The sequence below is a fragment of the Rhinolophus hipposideros genome, assembly GCF_964194185.1.
Source record: "Rhinolophus hipposideros genome assembly, contig: HAP1_SCAFFOLD_76, whole genome shotgun sequence".
NCBI classification, from domain to species: domain Eukaryota; kingdom Metazoa; phylum Chordata; class Mammalia; order Chiroptera; family Rhinolophidae; genus Rhinolophus; species Rhinolophus hipposideros.
Window position 1 is genome coordinate 3,955 of NW_027668869.1, and position 20,171 is coordinate 24,125.

The 20,171-nt window shown below is 44.3% G+C and overlaps 1 long non-coding RNA gene across 1 annotated transcript; it reads left to right on the forward strand.

The window, feature by feature from the left end:
* The first annotated feature begins 308 nt into the window (after positions 1-308).
* Positions 309-15,646, forward strand: LOC308495738. Its single transcript, XR_013993042.1, has 3 exons — positions 309-743; positions 12,132-12,180; positions 13,497-15,646. It is a non-coding gene; the product is annotated as an uncharacterized lncRNA (long non-coding RNA).
* The last annotated feature ends 4,525 nt before the right edge of the window (positions 15,647-20,171 follow it).

Here is a 20,171-nt window from a genome sequence, read left to right on the forward strand (position 1 = left end):
CGGAGCGGTTTCAGTTCAGTAGGGTCACCCACCAGGCTCCCTCCTTCTCCCCCAGAGGCTGTTGTTCTACATGACACTTCAGTCCTCAGGGTAATGAGGGCGCTACCCAAGGGCGGTGACTGCAAAGGCTTGAAAATATCTTGGTGGGATTTTTAAAAAATTCTAAACTCGTTTGCTATGTACGTCTCATGGCAATCCTCAAGAATCTTATTGGTTCAGCCATTGCAGAAGGCAGCAAGTATTATCTGTGAAGCCGTGGATGTCACTGGTAGCCCGTTTCCTCCCCTCCCTACTTTGAATTTCTTCTTAGTCTGGCGTCCCCATAGAAACATATGTGCTTGTTTAGGATAATTTGAAACCTATCCTTGTGCATGCTAGGTCTGCCCTGACGCATTTTCAATGTTAAAATGCTGTTTAATGGGAAATTTCTTTTACTATTTATTATGGCAGCTTGAAAAAAATGCAAGTCATTCAGGAAAAATAAAATTCAAAGCTTTGTGTTTTACAATCTTCACAGTGCTAATGAAAGACTGGCAGAGGCTAGAACCGATCTTCAGGCAAAGGAACAGCCCAAGGAGTTTCTCAGCACTGCTCTTAGGAGGGGAGTCCTTGAGCCACCATGTGTTGGAAGTTTGAATACTGAGTTACTCCTCAGTGGAAATCCTGCTCCAAGAGAAAATTTGGTGATTCCTAAGTCAACCGCACGGGCTTCAAATGACATCATGGGGTATTACTGTCCCAAGGTTAGTTATATTAGCTTCTTTCCCTTGCATTTCAGATTTCTTTCTTTTTTATTTCTTTGATATAATATTGTTTTGTTTTGTCTTATATATTCATTAGGGTGATATTGGTTAGTGAAATCATATGGGTTTCAAGTGTACATTTCCATAATACATCATGTATATATTTCACTGTGTGTTCACCATCCCGAGTCAGTTCTCCTTCCATCGCCATGTATTTGACCCCCTTTTCCCTCTTCTACCTCTCTCTCTCCCCCCTCACCCACTAAGTGTTGTCTGTGTCTATGAGTTTTTGTTTCTTTGTTTGTCGTTGATGAAATTTTGAGTTGTTTCATTGACTAATGCACACGAAGTAAAAGGCATAATATGTGTGCTAATATGCATAGAAAGGAGATAGAAATTTTACAATCTTTTTTTAAGTCCCTAGAGCTCTCATGTGTTAAGAGTTATTTATTATTATTTAATAAATGTAACTAAAGTGATACATTTAAAATGCTTGAAAATTTGCCTTTAAATTTTATTACAGATGTTAAATATCATTGCCTAATAACCAATGGTATGCTTTGAGATGCTTTGGCTTCTTAATTGGTTTTAGTTGGAGATGATTCATAAAAATTTTAAAGTTTTGTGCATCCCAGTTTTTCTTCCCCTAAGTGTAAGTGAATGATGGCCGGCCAAACACCGAACCACAAATGGATGTTTATTATTAAATGAAACAGATATAATCCTTTTTATTAATTCAGCAAACTTATAATACTGCAGAAAGATTAGTCTCTGTTTTTATGGTTAATCTTATCTTCTAACAAGAGAGTATATCCTTAATTTTTATTTTATTCATAGCACTATCTATTTCAGTGTTTTAAAATGAGTTGCTTCACAGTTGTACATATTCTAAATAGGGACATTAAGCAAATAATTGAATTTTTAAAATGAAGTTCACTTATGTCTATATGTCTTGACAGCATTTGGGTAATTGATGAGTAAGGTGGCAGTGCTAGGGAGTCTTTAAATCACAACTCGTTTTCTTCGTGTGACGTGGTTGTTAAAAATACTCATTCTTGAGTTCTTGACCAGCAGGAGTTCTGTTCGGTTCTGTTTCATAATTTCCATCTCTTTGATAAAGTTCTCCTCCGGGTCATTAATTTTACTCCTGAACTCATTGAACTGCCTGTGAGTGTTGTTATATCTCAGTGACATTCTTCATGCTGTGACTTTGTTTTGTTTTACCCTCCAAAATGTTTGTTACATTTAAGCAACATGGAGAATACAGGAAGGAAAGCACAAATCATCTGCTCGGGAGAAAAAACCGAGAGTGGTTAGATGGGTGTGTGGGAGGGGGTTGGGGATAAGGGGAAAGGTGAAGGGATTTGGAAGCAGCTGGTAACCACAAGATGGCCTCAGAGTTTTTCTTTTGAAAATTAATTTGGGGAAGGTATTCTATAATGTTGTAAAGATTTTGTTGGGTATCCGATGGACATGCGTCCTATTTGGGAGACCACCTCAGGGATACTGTGGATACCTGATCATGGCATTGTACATCAGAAGCTAAACATTAATGAATGCCAACTATAATTTTATATATATAATGTGATGGTTCAGTGTGAGGTCGGAGGGATAGTGAATGGGGGCAGGGGGGTTCACAGTATGAGGGATATAAATGATGAACGTCTAAGTATTACCTTGTTTTGTACACCTGAAACTAATAAATAAATTAATTAATTAAAAAAAAAAAAAGAAATAAAAAATATTCCAATCCAAAAAAAACAAAAAACAAAAAAAAAAAAACAAATCATCTGCTCGGAACAATTGGTCTAATTTATATGCAGCATACAATATAGAAAATTAGTTTAAACCGGTTAGTAGAGGTCAAATTGAGGAGGGCTTTAAGTGAGTTTGATTTTTTTTCTCTAGGCAGCAGTAGGCATAAAAAGGATAATGAAATAATAATTCTTTCATGGGGGAGTATATAATATGTGGCAGAGAGTCTGTTATCTCCTTTGTATTTGAAAAATTAAGTGAAGTATAATGTATGTCGTTAGTTTCAGGTGAACAAGCTTTTCCTGGTTCGTGCTACTCTTTGGCCCTAGAAGTAAATACTGTAAGTCTTTTGACTATTGACATATAGTATTTTATATAATATAGTATATAATATACTCAGCTTCTTGCTGGGGCTACAGCTGAAAATAGTTCAGCCCTGTTTCTCTTTGGCCATGACTCGACTGTGTTGAACTGGGTTATTTTAAGCTGAGGGCCAGATTGCTGATTGACAGGTGTTATATATGTGCCTGAAAGTCATCAAGAAGTGCTATTTTTTTTGGTTTGTTTGTTTCACTGTGCAGAAACTAGTTCTGGGTGTCTTCTTTTTTTTCAGTGAATGAGTATTATTATTTTTAACTCTTTTTTTATTATTAGTTTCAGGTGTACAAAACAATGTAATAGTTACACATTTATAATTTGTATGCCTCACATAATGATGACCCCTCTCCCCTCATCAACGACCCCTCTGACATCACATACAGCCATTACATTTCTACTGCCTCTATCCCTCAGGCTGTACTCTACTTCTTGTAAACATATATATACATACATGTATATGTGTGTGTGTGTATAACAATTGTAGTTAACATTAACATTCATTATTGTTCAGCTTCAGCTTCCGGTGTACAGTGCAGTTGTCAGGCATCTACATCATCTCTGAGGTGCTCTCCCTAATGAGACAAGTGTAATCAGATACCCTACAAAATCTTTACATTATTGATTACATTCACCAAATTGACTTTCGTATCCCCATGGCAATCTTGGGGTTATCGATTGTGCTTTGTAATCCCCTCACCTTCCCCCTTATCCCCACCCCCCTCCCATCTAGCAACCTTCAGTTTTTCCTCTGTGTCTCTGAGACTGTTTCTGATTAGTTCACTCATTTATTGTTTTCTTTAGATTCCACATATAAGTGAGATCATAAGGTATTTGTCTTTCTCTGTCTGACTTATTTCACTTAACGTAATGTTCTCTAGATCCATCCATATTGTTGCAAATGGTAAGATTTCCTTCTTCTTTATGGCTGCGTAATACTCCATTGTATAAATGTACCACAGTTTCTTAATCCAGTCCTCTACCGATGGGCATTTTGATTGTTTCCATGTCTTGGCTATTGTTATAGAGCTGCAATAAACATAGGAGTGCATACATTTTTTTGAATTAGAGTTTTGGATTTCTCCGGATCCATGCCTAGGAGTGGAATTGCTGGCTCATAAGGTAGTTCCAGTCTCAGATTTTTGAGATACCTCCAGACTGTTTTCCATAGTGGCTGCACCAATCTGCAGTCCCACCAACAGTGCACTAGCGTTCCCTTTTCTCCACATCCGCGCCAGCGCTTGTTGTTTGTTGATCTATTGATGATAGCCATTTTGACTGGGGTGAGGTGGTATCTCATTGTGGTTTTTATTTGCATTTCTCTGATGGTTAGTGAGGTTGAGCCTTTCTTCATATGTCTGTTTGCCATCTGTATGTCCTCTTTAGAAAAATGTCTCTTCATGTCCTCTGCCCATTTTTTAATTGGGTTGATTGTTTTTTCGGAGCTGAGTTCTGTGAGTTTTTTAATAAAGTTTGGATATATCAATGGCAGATATCTTCTCCCATTCAGTAGGACCCTTTTTTGTTGTAATGATGGTTTCCTTTACTGTGAAAAAAATGTTTAGTTTGATGTAATCCCATATGTTTATTTTTTCTGTTACTTCCCTTGCCCAAGGGGATGTATCAGTAAAAATCTTACTCCGGGTAATATATGTAAAGTTGCTTCCTATATTGTCTTCTAGGAGTTTTATGGTATCAGATGTTACATTTAAGTTTTTGACCCATTTTCAATTTATTCTTGTATATGGTGTAAGGAGGTGGTCCAGCTTCATCTTTTTGCATGTGTCTGTCCAGGTTTCCCAGCACCATTTATTGAAAAGACTGTCTTTACCTCACCGTAAATTCTTGCTTCCATTGTCGTAGATTAAATGGCCATATAGGCGTGGATTTATTTTTGTTCCGCTTGTGTGTTCACTGTTAACTTGTCTTCTGAGTCGCTGATTCGATTCTCTGACTCATCTAACCCACTGGTAATTCCTTCAAGCGTGTGCTTTATTTCACTTGTTGTATTCTTTAGTTCTAACTGGTTGTTCATTATGATTTCTCTATCCTTCTTTATGTCGTCACTAAGCTCTTTAAACATTCTTATCGTCAGTGTTCTGAACTCTGTCTCTGATAGATTGGTTACCTCTATTTCATTTGGTTCCAATTCTGGAGGTTTCTTCTGTTCTTTTATTTGGGACATGTTTCTTTGTTTCCCCATTCTGGTTGACTCTCCATGTTTGCTTCGATGTATTAGGTAGATCCCCTAGGATTCTCGGTCTTTGCTGGGTTATCTTATGTAGTGTGTGTCCTTTATATCTGACTTGCACCACTTCCCTATTCTCCTGTGCGTGTGCTCCAAAGGTGACCCTGGTGTTGTGTATATTGTCCTGTGTAAAGTTGAACTTTCATTGCTTTTGGCTGGTCAGTAGGTGGGGTTGCTCCTAGGCTGCCTAGTTGTGAGACTTAGCTCTGCCCTCGGTGGATGTTCTGCTGCGTGAGGGTTGACCACTCCAATTAGACTTGGCCTCTATGGGCTCTTGTGCCTGTAGAGAATTCCCTCTGGGTGTGTCACTTGTAGGTCAAACCCAATAATACTCTGGTTGGGTCTGGAGTTGGTGTCAGGAGGTGTTGAATCTTGTGACTCTTGGGCTGGGCCCTGGTGTAGGGCAATTTCAGAACAAAGCCAATCACCAAGCACAACAGCAACAACAAAGTCAAAACCAAATACACTCACGTGTGAAAACAACCAGTAACCCACACTCAACACAGGCAAAAATATCAAAGATACAAAAACAAAACAAAACAAAAAACGCAGCGCCAGTCTTGGCTTAAGCCCACCAAGTAATCTCCAGGCCGTCCTCTGCTGTACCAGAGAGTCCTCTGTGTATTGTTCAGGCAGAGCCGGTCACCTGGTGCCCAGAGTGACCCTGGGACGGCAGATGTAGATGAGTGGGGCTATCGGGTCTGGATGGTAGTTTCTACAAAGTCAGTGCAGTTTCTGCTCTTGCCTGCACATATGCGCACTGAGAGTAACACAACCAGCCCTGTGCCCAGGTCTCCTGAGTCTTAGGTCACTCCTTCCGTGTGTGTGTGTGCGTGCGTGCATGTGTGCGTGTGTGGTGGGAGATTTCTGAGCTGCTGAAAGCCCAGAGCTGCGACTGCTGCCTACTGCTAACCCCTGGGCATGTCTCCACAGTTGTAATTGCCCTGCCCTGGGCAGATCAGAGAAGGTGGGGACTGGGGATGGAGGAGTCTTCTCTCTCTCAGCCCAGCAGTGTCACACACTTCCCAGCTTCTTCCCTGGGTTGCAGTAGCTACAAACCGGGTCCTCCCAGATCCTGAGCACTATGGGTCCTCTGTAATCTGACACTACTCCTCAGATCAGGGGCCAGCGTGAGTCTCTGGAAGGGTGGGGGTAGGATTGGGAGAGTTGGGGGAGGGGCCCAGGTATGGTGTTTACTTCCTTTGTCCTACCTAGGGCCCAGCTGGAGGTCTCAGCTGAGGTGACTGCCTCAAACTCTGATATGCTGCTCTCTGGGCAGGGAGATGAGCTGTGGGACACAGGGAAAGAGCCCACCTCCTGGCTCTTGTGGTCTCTGTTCTGTCCTGGGACCACCTGCACCTCCGCAGCCATGGATGCGGGCCACGTCTCCCTTCCCACTTCCCCTGCTCGCCCAGTTTGCCCACCTTCAAGTCATCCTCCTACAAGTCTCTTAGCTGTTCTGTGTGATGAGCAGAGAGCATGACTGCTGTTTTGAAATCTCGGTCACAGAGATCACAATCTTCCGTAACTTTGACTTGGTTTCTGGAGAAGTGTCATCTTCTCTCAGTGTTAACCATGTCACCTTGCTTCTTCATGCTGCTGAGTGGCTTGTTCCTCTACAGGCACATTTGAAGTAGTGAATACTTTCTTATGTAGGTACATTTCGATTTGAACAATTAAACAGGTATATAGTTAGAGGTCTTTCTTTTGTTTTCAGTAGATGGTACAAGAGTGTAGTTTCTGTTTTCTCCCACAGGTGCTCCTTGAGTATGGGGGATCCAGGGGCGGGGGCTTAGCTGTGGGTGTGGGAGTCCAAGCCTGGGTGACCAGGGAGATGGGTGTTGCAACTGCATCCAGGTCTCCAGGGTCTCTGGTCACCACCACCAAGCAGGTGGGGGAAGTGGGTGGTTGAGGGGAGCGTGTTCTTGAGCCCGCTGAGCTGCTACCTGGTTCCCTATGTCTACTGGTAGCACTGTGTGTGGTCGTGAGACTGGAGAATTGTTTCTGCTGCTGCTACTGGTCCCTGGTGGTGCCAGCACTGCTGCATCTGGAGAGGCGTGGGGAGATGCTGCTGCTGCCCCACTTAGCTTCCCCTGGGCAGTGATGTGGGAGCTGCACCCCGTCCCCTCCACCACCACTGCCTTTGCTGAGGCTTCAGGCTCAGCCTTGTCCCCCTGGAACTGCAGCTGTGGGCTGTCCCTGTGCTTTCCTCCATCCTGCCTCCCTTTCACATCCAGTGCACCCTCCTTCCCTTTTACAGATGCGTGGTGTTTTAAGGAATCGTAGTGTGTTGAGCAGAAGATCCTTTCTTGGGCTATAGATGCCCGATGAGTTGTAGATATCGTGGAGATAGAAAGGGGTTGTCTCTCTTGACATGATGTTTACATCATTCCAAAGAATATCCATTTTGATCAATGCAGGGTGGTTTGTGGTTTTGATGGTGTTTTGTGGCCTCCTTTTTTTTTTCAGTTTTATTTTATTTTTACATCCCTCACAACGTGAACCCCCCTCCCCCCATCCACCACCACCCCGACCTCACACCGAGCCATCACATTATACACATAAATTTATAGTTGGCATTCATTAATGTCCAGTCTCTGGTGTACAATGCCATGACCAAGCATCCACCGCATCCCTGAGGTGGTCTCCCAAACAGGACACATGTCCATCGGACACCCAACAAAATCCCCAAACACTATTGAGTAAGTTCCCCAAAGTAATTCTCAAAAGACCCTGAGGCCATCCTGTGGTCACCAACCGCCCCCCAATCCCTTCACCCTTCCCCCCATCTCCAACCCCCTCCCACATCTAACAACTGTGGCCTTCTTAATGCAGAGAAACATAGCACAGGCCTGTGCTAAATGGGGCTCCAACCTTGTGTTTTCATTTAGCTTCCCCTTAATAAATCATAGGAGAACAAAGCCAAGGATTTTCGGACAGCCCTTCGGCTAAATGGAGTCCAAGTCCTTCAAAGTGGTGAACCTGGAGGAAGGACTGGGTACAAAAAGAAAGTGAATGGCCAACGCTTCTGTAAATTCTTAAGCATGATGCACAATTAAAATGTTCTCAGTGGTTTCACCACAGAAATCAGAAGATGAAAGAGTGTAAAGGCAGAAGCAATGAGAGAGAATATGCTTGTGGACATTTTTCCTTTAATTATTTTTTGGTAGGAAAGAGGTGTTTAGTTTTCAGTATTTCCTCATAAATTGGAAAATTGTTTATGTTAAAGTCAATGCCCTCATTCCAAGGCCAACGTTGTTCCCTTGTGAGGCGTTGGGTTGCCCAATCATGCAAGGCTGAATAAGAGATGGAAAAGCCCCACTCTGTCAAGATCCAGAGATAAGTGTCCCAAATCACTAGGGAACACTGGAAAGACTTCTGATGCAGTTGTGATGATGTGAGGTTGGACACAAGTGCACTAGATGGTAAAGAGAAATCTGTTTTGTGTTTCCAATTTCGCTATACTTAACCCCCACCATGAATAATACCTGTGTTGGTTTATATTGGTCAGCCAAATTTGATTCTGAGGAAAAGACAAGTCATTTTAAGGAAGAATTTCCTCAACTTGAGTTTGCTTTCTTTAACTCATGATTTTCTCCTTCAAGTTCCCTTTTCTGTGTTTAGAAATGTTTATGCTTTATAAATTGAGTGTGTTTGACTACTGCTAATAGGACTTGTGATGTTAATCTGTCTTTATTTTTAATAATGACTTTAAAGATAATACTTGAGTTAGAAAGCTACTATTTTGTTTCTCATGCTTTAACATTATTGAGCTACATGACAAAGTTTTGCATATTCATTTTCTTTGAGTTGTACTCAGAAATTGATGGAATTTTCCGGAATATGAGGTAGTAGCTGGCATAGCAGGCTAGCCTCAATAGGGAGACTTATCCCATTCCTGGCCCGCAGCTCCTTGGTTTGGTGACCTCAGGTGACCTATATAATCTCTGTGAGTCTTGGTTGCCTCTTATGCAAAATTAGGGACTTTCACTAAATCAGTGACTTTCAGACCTGAAAAATATTCTTTTTATCAAAGAATAGTACCGTTCTTTGAGAAAATTTTTTTTGTGTAATTACTGTGTTTACCCAAAAATAAGACCTAGCCGGACAATCAGCTCTAATGTGTCTTTTGGAACAAAAATTAATGTAAGATCCGGTCACATCACGTCACATCATATCATATGTCATACGCGGTCTTATATCATAGTAAAATAAGACCGGGTCTTAATTAATTTTTGTTCCAAAATGCATTAGAGCTGATTGTCTAGCTAGGTCTTATTTTCGGGGAAACACGGTATATAAAAACAGAGACCAAGGGTGGCCACATGCCTCAGTTGGTTAGAGTGCAAGTTCTTAACAACAAGGTTGTGGGTTCGATTCCCACATGAGCCAGTGAACTGCGCCCTCCACCGCTAGATTGAAAACAATGGCTTGAACTTGGAGATGAACCATGGTGGGCAGCCGGTTGGCCCAGTGGTTGGAGCACTGTGCTCATAACACCAAGGTTGACAGTTCCATTCCCACATAGACCCGTGAGAAGCAATGGGTTGAGCTTGGAATTGGGCTGCTGGTGTGGAGCCTGTTGGCTCAGTGGTTGGAGCGAGGTGCCCATAACACCAAGGTAACCGGTTCAAGTCCCACATTGGCCAGTGAGATGCACCATCCACAACTAGATTGAAAAAAAGAACAATTTGACATCCTGGAAAAGCAAACTGTTCCTCAGTAGTCCCCAATTAACACAAAACAAACCAAAGCAGAGACGTGTAGAGCTACCTAGCTAAAGGAGGGATGCAGACTCCTAAGCTGTGCTATCCCGTGGGTGTCCCCAGTGGAACCTGAGCTTTCTCCGAGACGTAGTCTAGTAAGAACTGCCAGTAATGAGAAAATCCTTCTAGTTGAAATCCTTTGAATTAAAGTTTGCTGATACATTTTTGTGTGTATAATTTTCTCACCTTTCTATATATTTGATAAATGGAAAAGTATAATAAGACTGCAGATATGTTGTCCTTATTAATGTTGGACTTCAAGCTACTTCCACCATCTGAACACACTCCTCACCTAGAAATAAACATACCGTGTTTCCCAAAAATAAGACATAGCTGGACCATCATCTCTAATGTGTCTTTTGGAGCAAAAATTAGTATAAGACCTGGCCTGATATTATTTTACATTACATAAGACCCATTCTTATATTATGTTAAAATAAGACCGGGTCTTATATTAATTTTTGCTCCAAAAGTCGCATTAGAGCTGATGGTCCAGCTACATCTTATTTTCAGGGAAACACGACAGAAAGTGCTGAAGTAAATATTTAAGAAAAGAGCTGTTTTGGGGGAAAATAATAACGCTACATTGGTAGTTCCTTAATTCAAGTCGTGTAAAAATGTGATTTACATTTTATATTGTTGATTAACAATAACTTAAAACTGTTTCATGAAAGTCCTCTCCCTTCCTATGGTATTTAGTTATTGATTTTACACGGCCTGTCTGGTGATGTTGTTGTCACATTATTCACGTTATAAGCCCTTTCTATCAAGCCATTCACAAAAAAAAAGTGTTATGCAAATATTGGAAAACAAATTTGTCTTCCCCTGTCGGTGCCTGCCGATGAGAAGAACAGTCCCTGAAGTGGGGAGTGAGGATTGAGAAAAAATAGAAGAGAGACAAAGATGGGATCGGGAGGGCAGGCAATTCTAAGTAGACTGCCGCAGTTCTAAGTAGACTGCTTCAGATCTAAGTAGAATGCCTCAGCTCAAGTTTATTTTTGCAGCTTATATACTCTGGGCATCAAAAAGTAACAGAACTGTCTGCCATCTAGTAGTTACAATAAAGGTAATACACAAGGGCCTGTTTTTTGGCCAGCTCCACACTTCCTGACCTTGTCTAGTTCTGTGTTCTCAAAGTAGCAAGTTTTGCCTTGCTGGGAGCACAAACCACTCAAGGAAGTCAAAGGTTCAACATTTCACAAAACAACACCTGCTAGCACTTTAGCACGGTTTCCCACATTCCCCCTAAATTTGTACAAGGATTGGCTGTCACATTGTTGTCACCATAGTGTCTATTAGTTTCTGGATATTATTTTAAGCACTACTTTGGACATTTTGTGAGAGGATAGCTTTCAGAAGAAAGGTTTCAGTAAGACCACTCTAGACTGGGACACTTGTAATATAGTTTGAAATACTCCCACACATTTCATAATTAAATAGACTATAACTACAGCTATTTTAGTGTTTCGAAAATTGGACCTGATTTCTAAGGAACAAAGTCACATTTAAAAATTATATATTATTTTTTGTTTCTAACTCTACAAAGTCATAAATGAGAAAGTAAATTTGAAAACTGGCTCTAGGTCATACTTTATTCAAGCAGCTTTTCGGAAATCTTTCTGTGCATACGAATACGGTAATGTTTCAGTCATAGACTGCAAAATCGTTTTGGTTATTGTTTCTGTCAGTAGAATTTTCACATGACGGCACAGTACCACTTTCATCATTTTATGTCTTTAAGGTTCTATGCTGAAAAATGAAGAGCCTAGAATACACCTTAAGATTACTTTTCTAGAAGTGCAAGAATGGAAAGCTCATTTTAAGGAAAAGTCCATTAAAGTAAAAACAAAGAACAAGAAACATTTATAAAGGACAATTTTTCTAAAAATTGCAAAGTAATGCATTCAGTGTAAAATATGACTTGACTTGTTTAAACTTCATTGTACCAATCAAATCAAACGTCACTCTTTTGAAATTATGTATCTTAGGTAGACCAATATCAATTGCACTGTTGGTCAGATTAATCTAAATAGCATCTCATATAGATGGTCTCTATTATGTACAATCAAAATAAGCAGTAATTTATGTTATTCATTTTTAAACTTTTTTGTATTTATATAAATCATACGTTAAGTCTATTCTCTAAAGGCATTATTTAAAGAGCACATTTCATAAGATATATCATTTCTACAATAAAGTCTCTTGTTTACCTTAAATGCTATAATAAGATTTGATTTATTTCAGTCGCTGCTGGAGTACCAGGAAAAAAAAACTAAAGAACTATACAAAGACGGTATGTTGCCAAAATGTATTAATTCAAGTTAGATATCATTGATTTCTGGAATAAAATGTAAATATTAAATGGCATCCCTTTCCATGTTCTGATAATAGATACTACATTAAATATTTTCTTGGCCTTAGCAAATAAAAAAGGTGAAAGCATAAACATTCATAGTGAAGACAAGGTCATATGAGTAATATCTCAAGAGTCTATGTATCTCTTTTTATTTCTGGCCTGTCCCCTTCCTTTCTTCTGCCATCCCTATGGAACTTTCCACCTGCACGTTGAAAACGGGGCTTCATCAACTTTTATGTTTTTGCCAGTGATATGAGGCCCAATAACCAGACTTATCTAGTGATACTTAAGCAATTACTGTTCATATATGGTGTTTCCCCGAAAATAAGACCTAACCGGAAAATAATACCTAATGTGTCTTTGGGAGCAAAAATGAATATAAGACCCGGTCTTATTTTTGGGGAAATACGGTACCTCCTAGAAGGGCCAAGCTACCATATTTCCCCGAAAATAAGACCAGGTCTTATATTAATTATAGCTCCAAAAGACGCATTAGGGCTTAATTTCTGGTTAGTCTTATTTTTGGAGGAAACACTGTAGCTGTCACCTGATGGGTGACATTTAAATCTCCAGTCATTTACTTTGTCATTAGTTTACCATGTACCCTCAGGAGAAACTCCACATTGCTTTGCATGGAATGAAAACACCCAAATCAATGTAGTTCTCACCAAACATCTCAGCCTATATCTTGCTACCAACCCTCGTTTGCCCCTTTGCTCTAGCATCTAGCTAAACCAGACTACTTCTCGTTCCGTAGTCTTCTCCCCCACACTAGTCTTCGCATCTGCGTCTTCCCTCTCTCTGGCATCCTCTGTCCTTGTCCTTCAGGCATCAACATCCATGTCACCTCCACCAGAGAGCAGACAATCAATACTGGGATGTCCCTTTTGTGGGTCCCACTCGCGTCCTGTTGTGCATTTGTATGGTATAGGGGCCTCTGAATGGAAATTGCCTGTTCATCTGTTCCTTCAGCTTATAGTAGATGATGGGTCAGGGCTGGACCGTGTCATCTTCGTCTTGTAACTTCAGTGCTTGTCGTACGACCTTGTTTATAAATGAATGAAGGATGAGACAACCAGAAGCTCTGATACTTGGCCACAATAGCAGTCAAGTCAGTGTGCAGCCGTGGGCAAACTGTATTGAATATGATCTCCTGTTGTGAGCTGTGGCCTCATCTAGAGGTTTTCTCATTCTTCTTAACACTTATACTTAGTTGTATTTTAAAGAACATAATTCTGTCTTTTTCTTTCCAGTTCCTGCTGAATTTGAATCTGAATTCAATCGAAAAGTTCCTCTATCACCTATTGATAATCTACTTGAGAATATAAAACTAGAAATCGTCTACGATTTGAAAAAAAAGTATAAGCTCTAAAATATAAATAGTACAAGTGTATTTACTGGGCTGTTTAAACAACATGTTAATTGTATCCCAAAATATATGGCATGTGAAATCCTTATTACAGGAAAATATTTTTGTATCATATGTTGTGGGGACAGAGCCTGTGGGGACAAAACCCCAAAAAACAGTTTCCAGGCTCTCGGCCTCACATAGAAAGGTGCTGGCTCGGGTAGTAAATGGCCATAAACTGTGATCAGATGCCAGCAGCTGTGGCTAGTTGGCCGTCAGCTGTAACCCGTAAGCCATTGGCCACTAATATAACGGCTGTGGCTATGCTAGCAAAAAGGAATGGGGGCTAGCAAGAAGATGGTGGCTGGCAAGCGCGGACTGCTGTTAGGCAGATTATGTAGATCCTACTTCCTGTGTCTCCAGCCCAGCCGCCAGCGAGAATATATTGGTTTGACTCCCCTATCTATGGCTCCGTGGGTGTTCCTTTTTGGCCTTACCGTGTCCTGCGTTCTTGGGCGGGGAGCGGGAGCTGAGACCCTGCACGACAAATGGCGCAGCGAGCAGGGTCCACCGCATGACACATGGCGTAGTCGGCAGGATACGGTGCTGGCCAAAGCTCTCCGAAGGGCAGTGGAGCAGTTTGTGCGTATGAAAGCTCAGTCTGAGGAAGACCAGGAGGAGCAGCTGCCGGAGAGCTCGATTTCCGTGGAGCGGTGGGAAGATGTGGATGGTTCCCCAACCAGCAGAGGCCGGAGAAAGCGGAGAAAGCGAAGGTTGTTGCGGCCCTGTGGGCTGGGAACTGCTTGCTGACGCAGCCTGGATGCGGGACTTGTCCCAGGAGGAAACGCTTGCTGAGTCCTCATTGTGAGATGAGGGTGAGGTCAAGGTCATCCCTCACCCCCAGGACAGCCCTGGCGAATGACTATGGACTATGAGGAATTGCCTTCTATCCCTGATTTAATGGACGCTTGACTGTTTGGGAACATACCATCATGTAGTGGGACTGGCGGATGTTTGCTTTTGTGTCTTGACTGGCCACCATTGATAATATGTAAGCACCTTTATGTGAGCCACTGTTGTTCCAGCACGGTACCCCGAGAGGCCCAGAGAGAGAGTGGCAGTGCCCTGAGAGCCCTGGCTGTGTCCAGGAAGTCTGGCTGTGCCCAGAGAGAGTGGCAGTGCCCTGAGGCCCTGGCTGTGTCCAGGAAGTCTGGCTGTGTCCAGGAAGTCTGGCTGTGTCCAGAGAGTGGCAGTGTCCTGAGAGGCCCTGGCTGAGTCCAGGAAGTCTGGCTGTGCCCAGAGAGAGTGGCAGTGCCCTGTGAGCCCTGGCTGTGTCCAGGAAGTCTGGCTGTGCCCAGAGAGAGTGGCAGTGCCCTGAGAGGCCCTGGCTGTGTCCAGGAAGTCTGGCTGTGCCCAGAGAGAGTGGCAGTGCCCTGAGAAAAGCTGGCTGTGCCCGGGGAAACAGGTGGTACCCTAAGAAGCCCAGGATGTCTGGCTGTGCCCAGAAGTACTGGGGTGGTGCCCTGAGAAACCCTGGCTGTGCCCGGGGAGACTGGTGGTACCTTAAGAAGCCCAGGAAGTCTGGCTGTGCCCAGAAGTACTGGTGGTGCCCTGAGAAACCCTGGCTGTGCTCAGAGAGCCTGGCTGTGTCCAGGATATTGCATTCACCTCCAGGCTCCTCGCACAGGGACCCTCGCGGAAGACACTTGTCGCGTAGATTGTGAGGCGAGAACCTGTAGGGGTGGAGTGTGGGGACAAAACCCCAAAAAACAGTTTCCAGGCTCTCGGCCTCACATAGAAAGGTGCTGGCTCGGGTAGTAAATGGCCATAAACTGTGATCAGATGCCAGCAGCTGTGGCTAGTTGGCCGTCAGCTGTAACCCGTAAGCCATTGGCCACGAATATAACGGCTGTGGCTATGCTAGCAAAAAGGAATAGGGGCTAGCAAGAAGATGGTGGCTGGCAAGCGCGGACTGCTGTTAGGCAGATTATGTAGATCCTACTTCCTGTGTCTCCAGCCCAGCCGCCAGCGAGAATATATTGGTTTGACTCCCCTATCTATGGCTCCGTGGGTGTTCCTTTTTGGCCTTACCGTGTCCTGCGTTCTTGGGCGGGGAGCGGGAGCTGAGACCCTGCACGACAAATGGCGCAGCGAGCAGGGTACCCCGCACGACAGAGCCCCAGAGAGCAGTTTCCAGGCTCTCGGCCTCACGTGGAGGGGTGCTGGCTCAGGTAGTAGATGGCCATCAACTGTGGTTGGATGGCCGTCAGCTGTGACTAGTTGGCCGTCAGCTGTAACCAGTGAGCCACTGGCCACTAATATAACTGCTGTGGCTACACTAACTGTCGGTGCCTGCCGACGAGACGAACAGTCCCTGAAGTGGGGAGTGAGGATTGAGAAAAAAGAAGAGAGACAAAGATGGGATCGGGAGGGCAGGCAATTCTAAGTAGACTGCTGCAGTTCTAAGTAGAATGCCTCAGCCCAAGTTTATTTTTGCAGCTTATATACTCTGGGCATCAAAAAGTAACAGAACTGTCTGCAATCTAGTAGTTACAATAAAGGTAATACACAAGGGCCTGTTTTTTGGCCAGCTCCACACTTCCTGACCTAGTCTGGTTCTGTGTTCTCAGAGTAGCAAGTTTTGCCTCGCTGGGAGCACAAACCACTCAAGGAAGTCAAAGGTTCAACATTTCACAAACAACACCTGCTAGCACTTCAGCACGGTTTCCCACAGGTCCCCCTTTTTTATATAAAATTAACACAAGGGTTGCGCCTGGCTTAGGTGGTTGGTACAGATATGTCCATTTACCCGTCATAGGAGACCATCCCTCTAGCGAACGGTTCCTGTCTTAGGTTATGTACATTCTTACCAAATCCTTACCCATCTTTGGCTGCCGACCCATTGTAGGGGCTTTATACACGGGTGTCAGCGACACGGTGGACCTGGGCAGATAATCTCAACTCATGAACCTTTGTTTGGAGATCGATGAAGCCCTTGAGTATTACCTTTCTGAGCAACGGAGTAAACCACATGAATAGAGGAACACCAACAAAGATTATTACAAAAGGCAGTAGCAAATGGAACAGAGCTAGAAAGGAGGGGAATTCTCCTCTGAGGTCCGAGTACCAAGGACCTGAAATGTTAACAGGTACCATAATGAAAGAGGGTCGGTGGAGAACTACAGCTCTACTTTTGTCATTTGACCAATTGATGCTATTACTTAGGTTACACTGTATACAAGATACATTAAACTGGACCCTGTCAATATGGGTGATGTTAAAATTTCCAATCATAAGCACATATGGAGCCTTGACACAAGCAGTGGTATTGCCTTCTACCTTGCCTCGTCCCTCGTCCATACTCATAGTCACTGTATCCACTGCTCCCACTAGTTTCCAAATATGTCTTTGGGGCCGGGAGGTATACCATAATCCCACAACCACTCCAGTCTTAGTCCCGTGTTGGACATCAGCACCTGTGTCATGGCCTCCGGACCATCTATAACAGCTTGATTAAACCCAGGGACACTATATTCCCCGGGTTCTTTATAACATTGTCTCCAAAGGATGGATCTGCTATTTTTTCTGTTCTCCTCACTGCAAGGATCATGGGCTTGTGGTGGAGGTGGGTTTTTATCCCTGATGTTTTTCCATCCTGCTGGCTGATGGAATGTGACACTCTGTCCTAGGTTGTCTCCGTGAATTGTCTGGCTGCCCACACGGAAACATCCAGTAACGCTGACATTATCGCGAAGCATATGAGGAGTCCTATGCCCAAGCCGCTATGATTGAATCCAACAGCTTGTAGGACGGCAGGAGCGAATGGATGTCCTAACAGCCTAGTGTCATTTGTCCCACCAATGACTTCAGGCCCGTTCCACACAGTGGGGTGTAGCATGGGAGGGTCAGGAACATATGCCCAGTATGTCTCACCCTGAGGCATCTGCGCAACCAGCAGGATCTCGAAGACGCTCATCAGCAAGCCACACCAACCTCTCAGGCAGCCACCGCGCACCTCCATTGTCCTGTGAATAAACACAAACATGCCCTCGTCCCCAAATTAGGACTGGGTCTGGCCCATGCCACTGGTTAGTAACTGGATCCTGCCATCTCACTTGGGCATAATCTTGTTGAGTGTTAGGATGCCAGAAGCGATCTGCGGCAGATCTGCCACGCGCATCCAGGTTTAAAAAATTTAGAACAAAGAGTGTGATTAAGGATTGTATGTGGGGAGACAGGGTAGACTCTAACGCCGCTGCCACACATTCTTGACATAGAGTAGGGCTATTAGCCATACCTTGAGGCAGCACCAGCCATTGATATCTCTTCATAGGTTCTTGTAAGTTACTTAAAGCAAACCTTTTACAATCCTTGGGGCACAATGGTATGGTATAAAAACAATCCTTTAAAGCCAGGATTCTCTTATATGTGTTTTGGGGTATAGCAGAAGGATTAGGCAATCCCGGTTGTAAAGCCCCCATGAGCTCCATAGTCTCATTTATTTTTCTCAAATCTTGTAACAACCTCCATTTACCTGATTTTTTCTTAATTACAAATATGGGAGAGTTCCATGGAGAGTTAGAAAGTGCTGTATGTCCCTTATCGAGTTGCTCCTGTTCCAGCAACCTTCCAGCCTGTATCTTTTCTGATGATAGGGGCCACTGTTCTACCCAAACAGGTGTGTCGCTTTTCCAAGTGATAGCATCTGCATGGGGTACAGGAGGAGTAGTGACCCCCGTTAAAAATATCCCAAGCCAGCTCTCTGTGGTAAGGGCGAGGGAAAGATAGGCTCTTTTCTCCCTTGTCCAGAGGGACCTGAGCCATCTCTAGGCAGGAGTCCCTGATGGAACATCATCTTAGTGACCTGTTGATTAGGGCTGTACAGGTAAACTCCCATCTGACTCATGACACGTCTGCCCCATAGATTGACAGGCAATCCTGCCACTATGTATGGTTGAAAGGATCCTTCATGTCCCTCTTGATCTTTCCACAACAATATATCACTGCTCTGTTCTGGTGACTGAGATTGTCCTATGCCTTTTAACTGGGTTACTGTTTGCTGCTTTGGCCAGTGGCTAGGCCACTGATCTGCAGTTAAAACAGAGACATCGGCCCCCGTGTCTAAAAGGCCCATGAAGGAACGGCCATTAATGGATAGTGGTAATTCTGGCCTGGTGGTGAATGGCCTGGACCCAATAAGCATCCTATGAACCAAGGCCCGCGTCGCCTCGGGATTTACGGCCTGCGGTTTTACCCGCTTTGACATATGGAATTAACAATGATTGTGCTATGCGTTGGCCCTTATCGATCACTGAAATGCCTCCAGGCGAATGTGTCATAATCTTGATCTCTCCTGTATAATCCATATCCACAACTCCCGGAGCAACCTATATCCCTTTCATGGTAATACTACTCCTTCCTAGGATGAGTCCCACAGTCTGTGGAGGCAGAGGCCCAAAGACCCCTGTAGGAATAGCTCGCATTCCCATCTCAGGTGTTAGTACTGTGTAGGCGGCGCTACTGAGGTCCAATCCTGCGCTGCCTGGGGTTGGTCGGAAGAGTTCCTGAATGGATTTCCCTGGTGGGGGACCAACTGCGGCAGCGCCCCATAGCATTGTTGCGGGGCCACAGTAAGCTGGGAAGGCGGCCAGGCCGCTGTGCCAGGTGAGTGGCCGCAATAAGACTGCCACAACCACGCGTGCACCTGCCGGGAGTCCTCGCGGGCGCTCAGCTGCGCGGGTTTCTCCCGTGACGCCGTGGCCTCTGGCCTCCAGCGTCTCGCAGCCCGCCGGCTCGGGCAGCCCTGCCCCGGAGCTGGATATCGCATCCCCGCGCTTCACAGGCTCGCACTGTGGCTCCCACTCCTCGGCGGTGGCCGTCGTGGAGGCGAGGCCCGCGGCTCGTCCCAGGGATGCGGGGTGGCAGCAGGAGGGCCCGTCAGAGAAGTGACGGGCTCTTGGTCTCCTCCACCTTCGCCCCGCCCGGGACGGTGGCCTTGGGCCTCTTCCGGCCCCTCTGCCATGTCTCAGCCCCACTCTGCTGTCTTGTCACTGCACCGTCTACCACCCTCACTGGCCCCTCCCCATCTAGGCCCTCCTCATCCTGGGGGTCCAGTCTGTTTAGCACACTTTTTAACATTTGAGTAAAAGACATTCTGCTGTTACCCTGTCCCATGATTTTTTACTCCTGACCGTGGTATCTCACCGCACCCCTTACCTTATGCGACGCGTCTCAGCTCCGTGCGGTGTCCTTCACCTTATCCCCAGTATTCAGGTCCCTGTTCGGGCGCCACTTGTCGGTGCCTGCCCACGAGAGGAACAGTCCCTGAAGTGGGGAGTGAGGATTGAGAGAAAAGAAGAGAGACAAAGATGGGATCGGGAGGGCAGGCAATTCTAAGTAGACTGCCGCAGTTCTAAGTAGACTGCCTCAGATCTAAGTAGAATGCCTCAGCCCAAGTTTATTTTTGCAGCTTGTATCCTCTGGGCATCAAAAAGTAACAGAACTGTCTGCAATCTAGTAGTTACAATAAAGGTAATACACAAGGGCCTGTTTTTTGTCCAGCTCCACACTTCCTGACCTA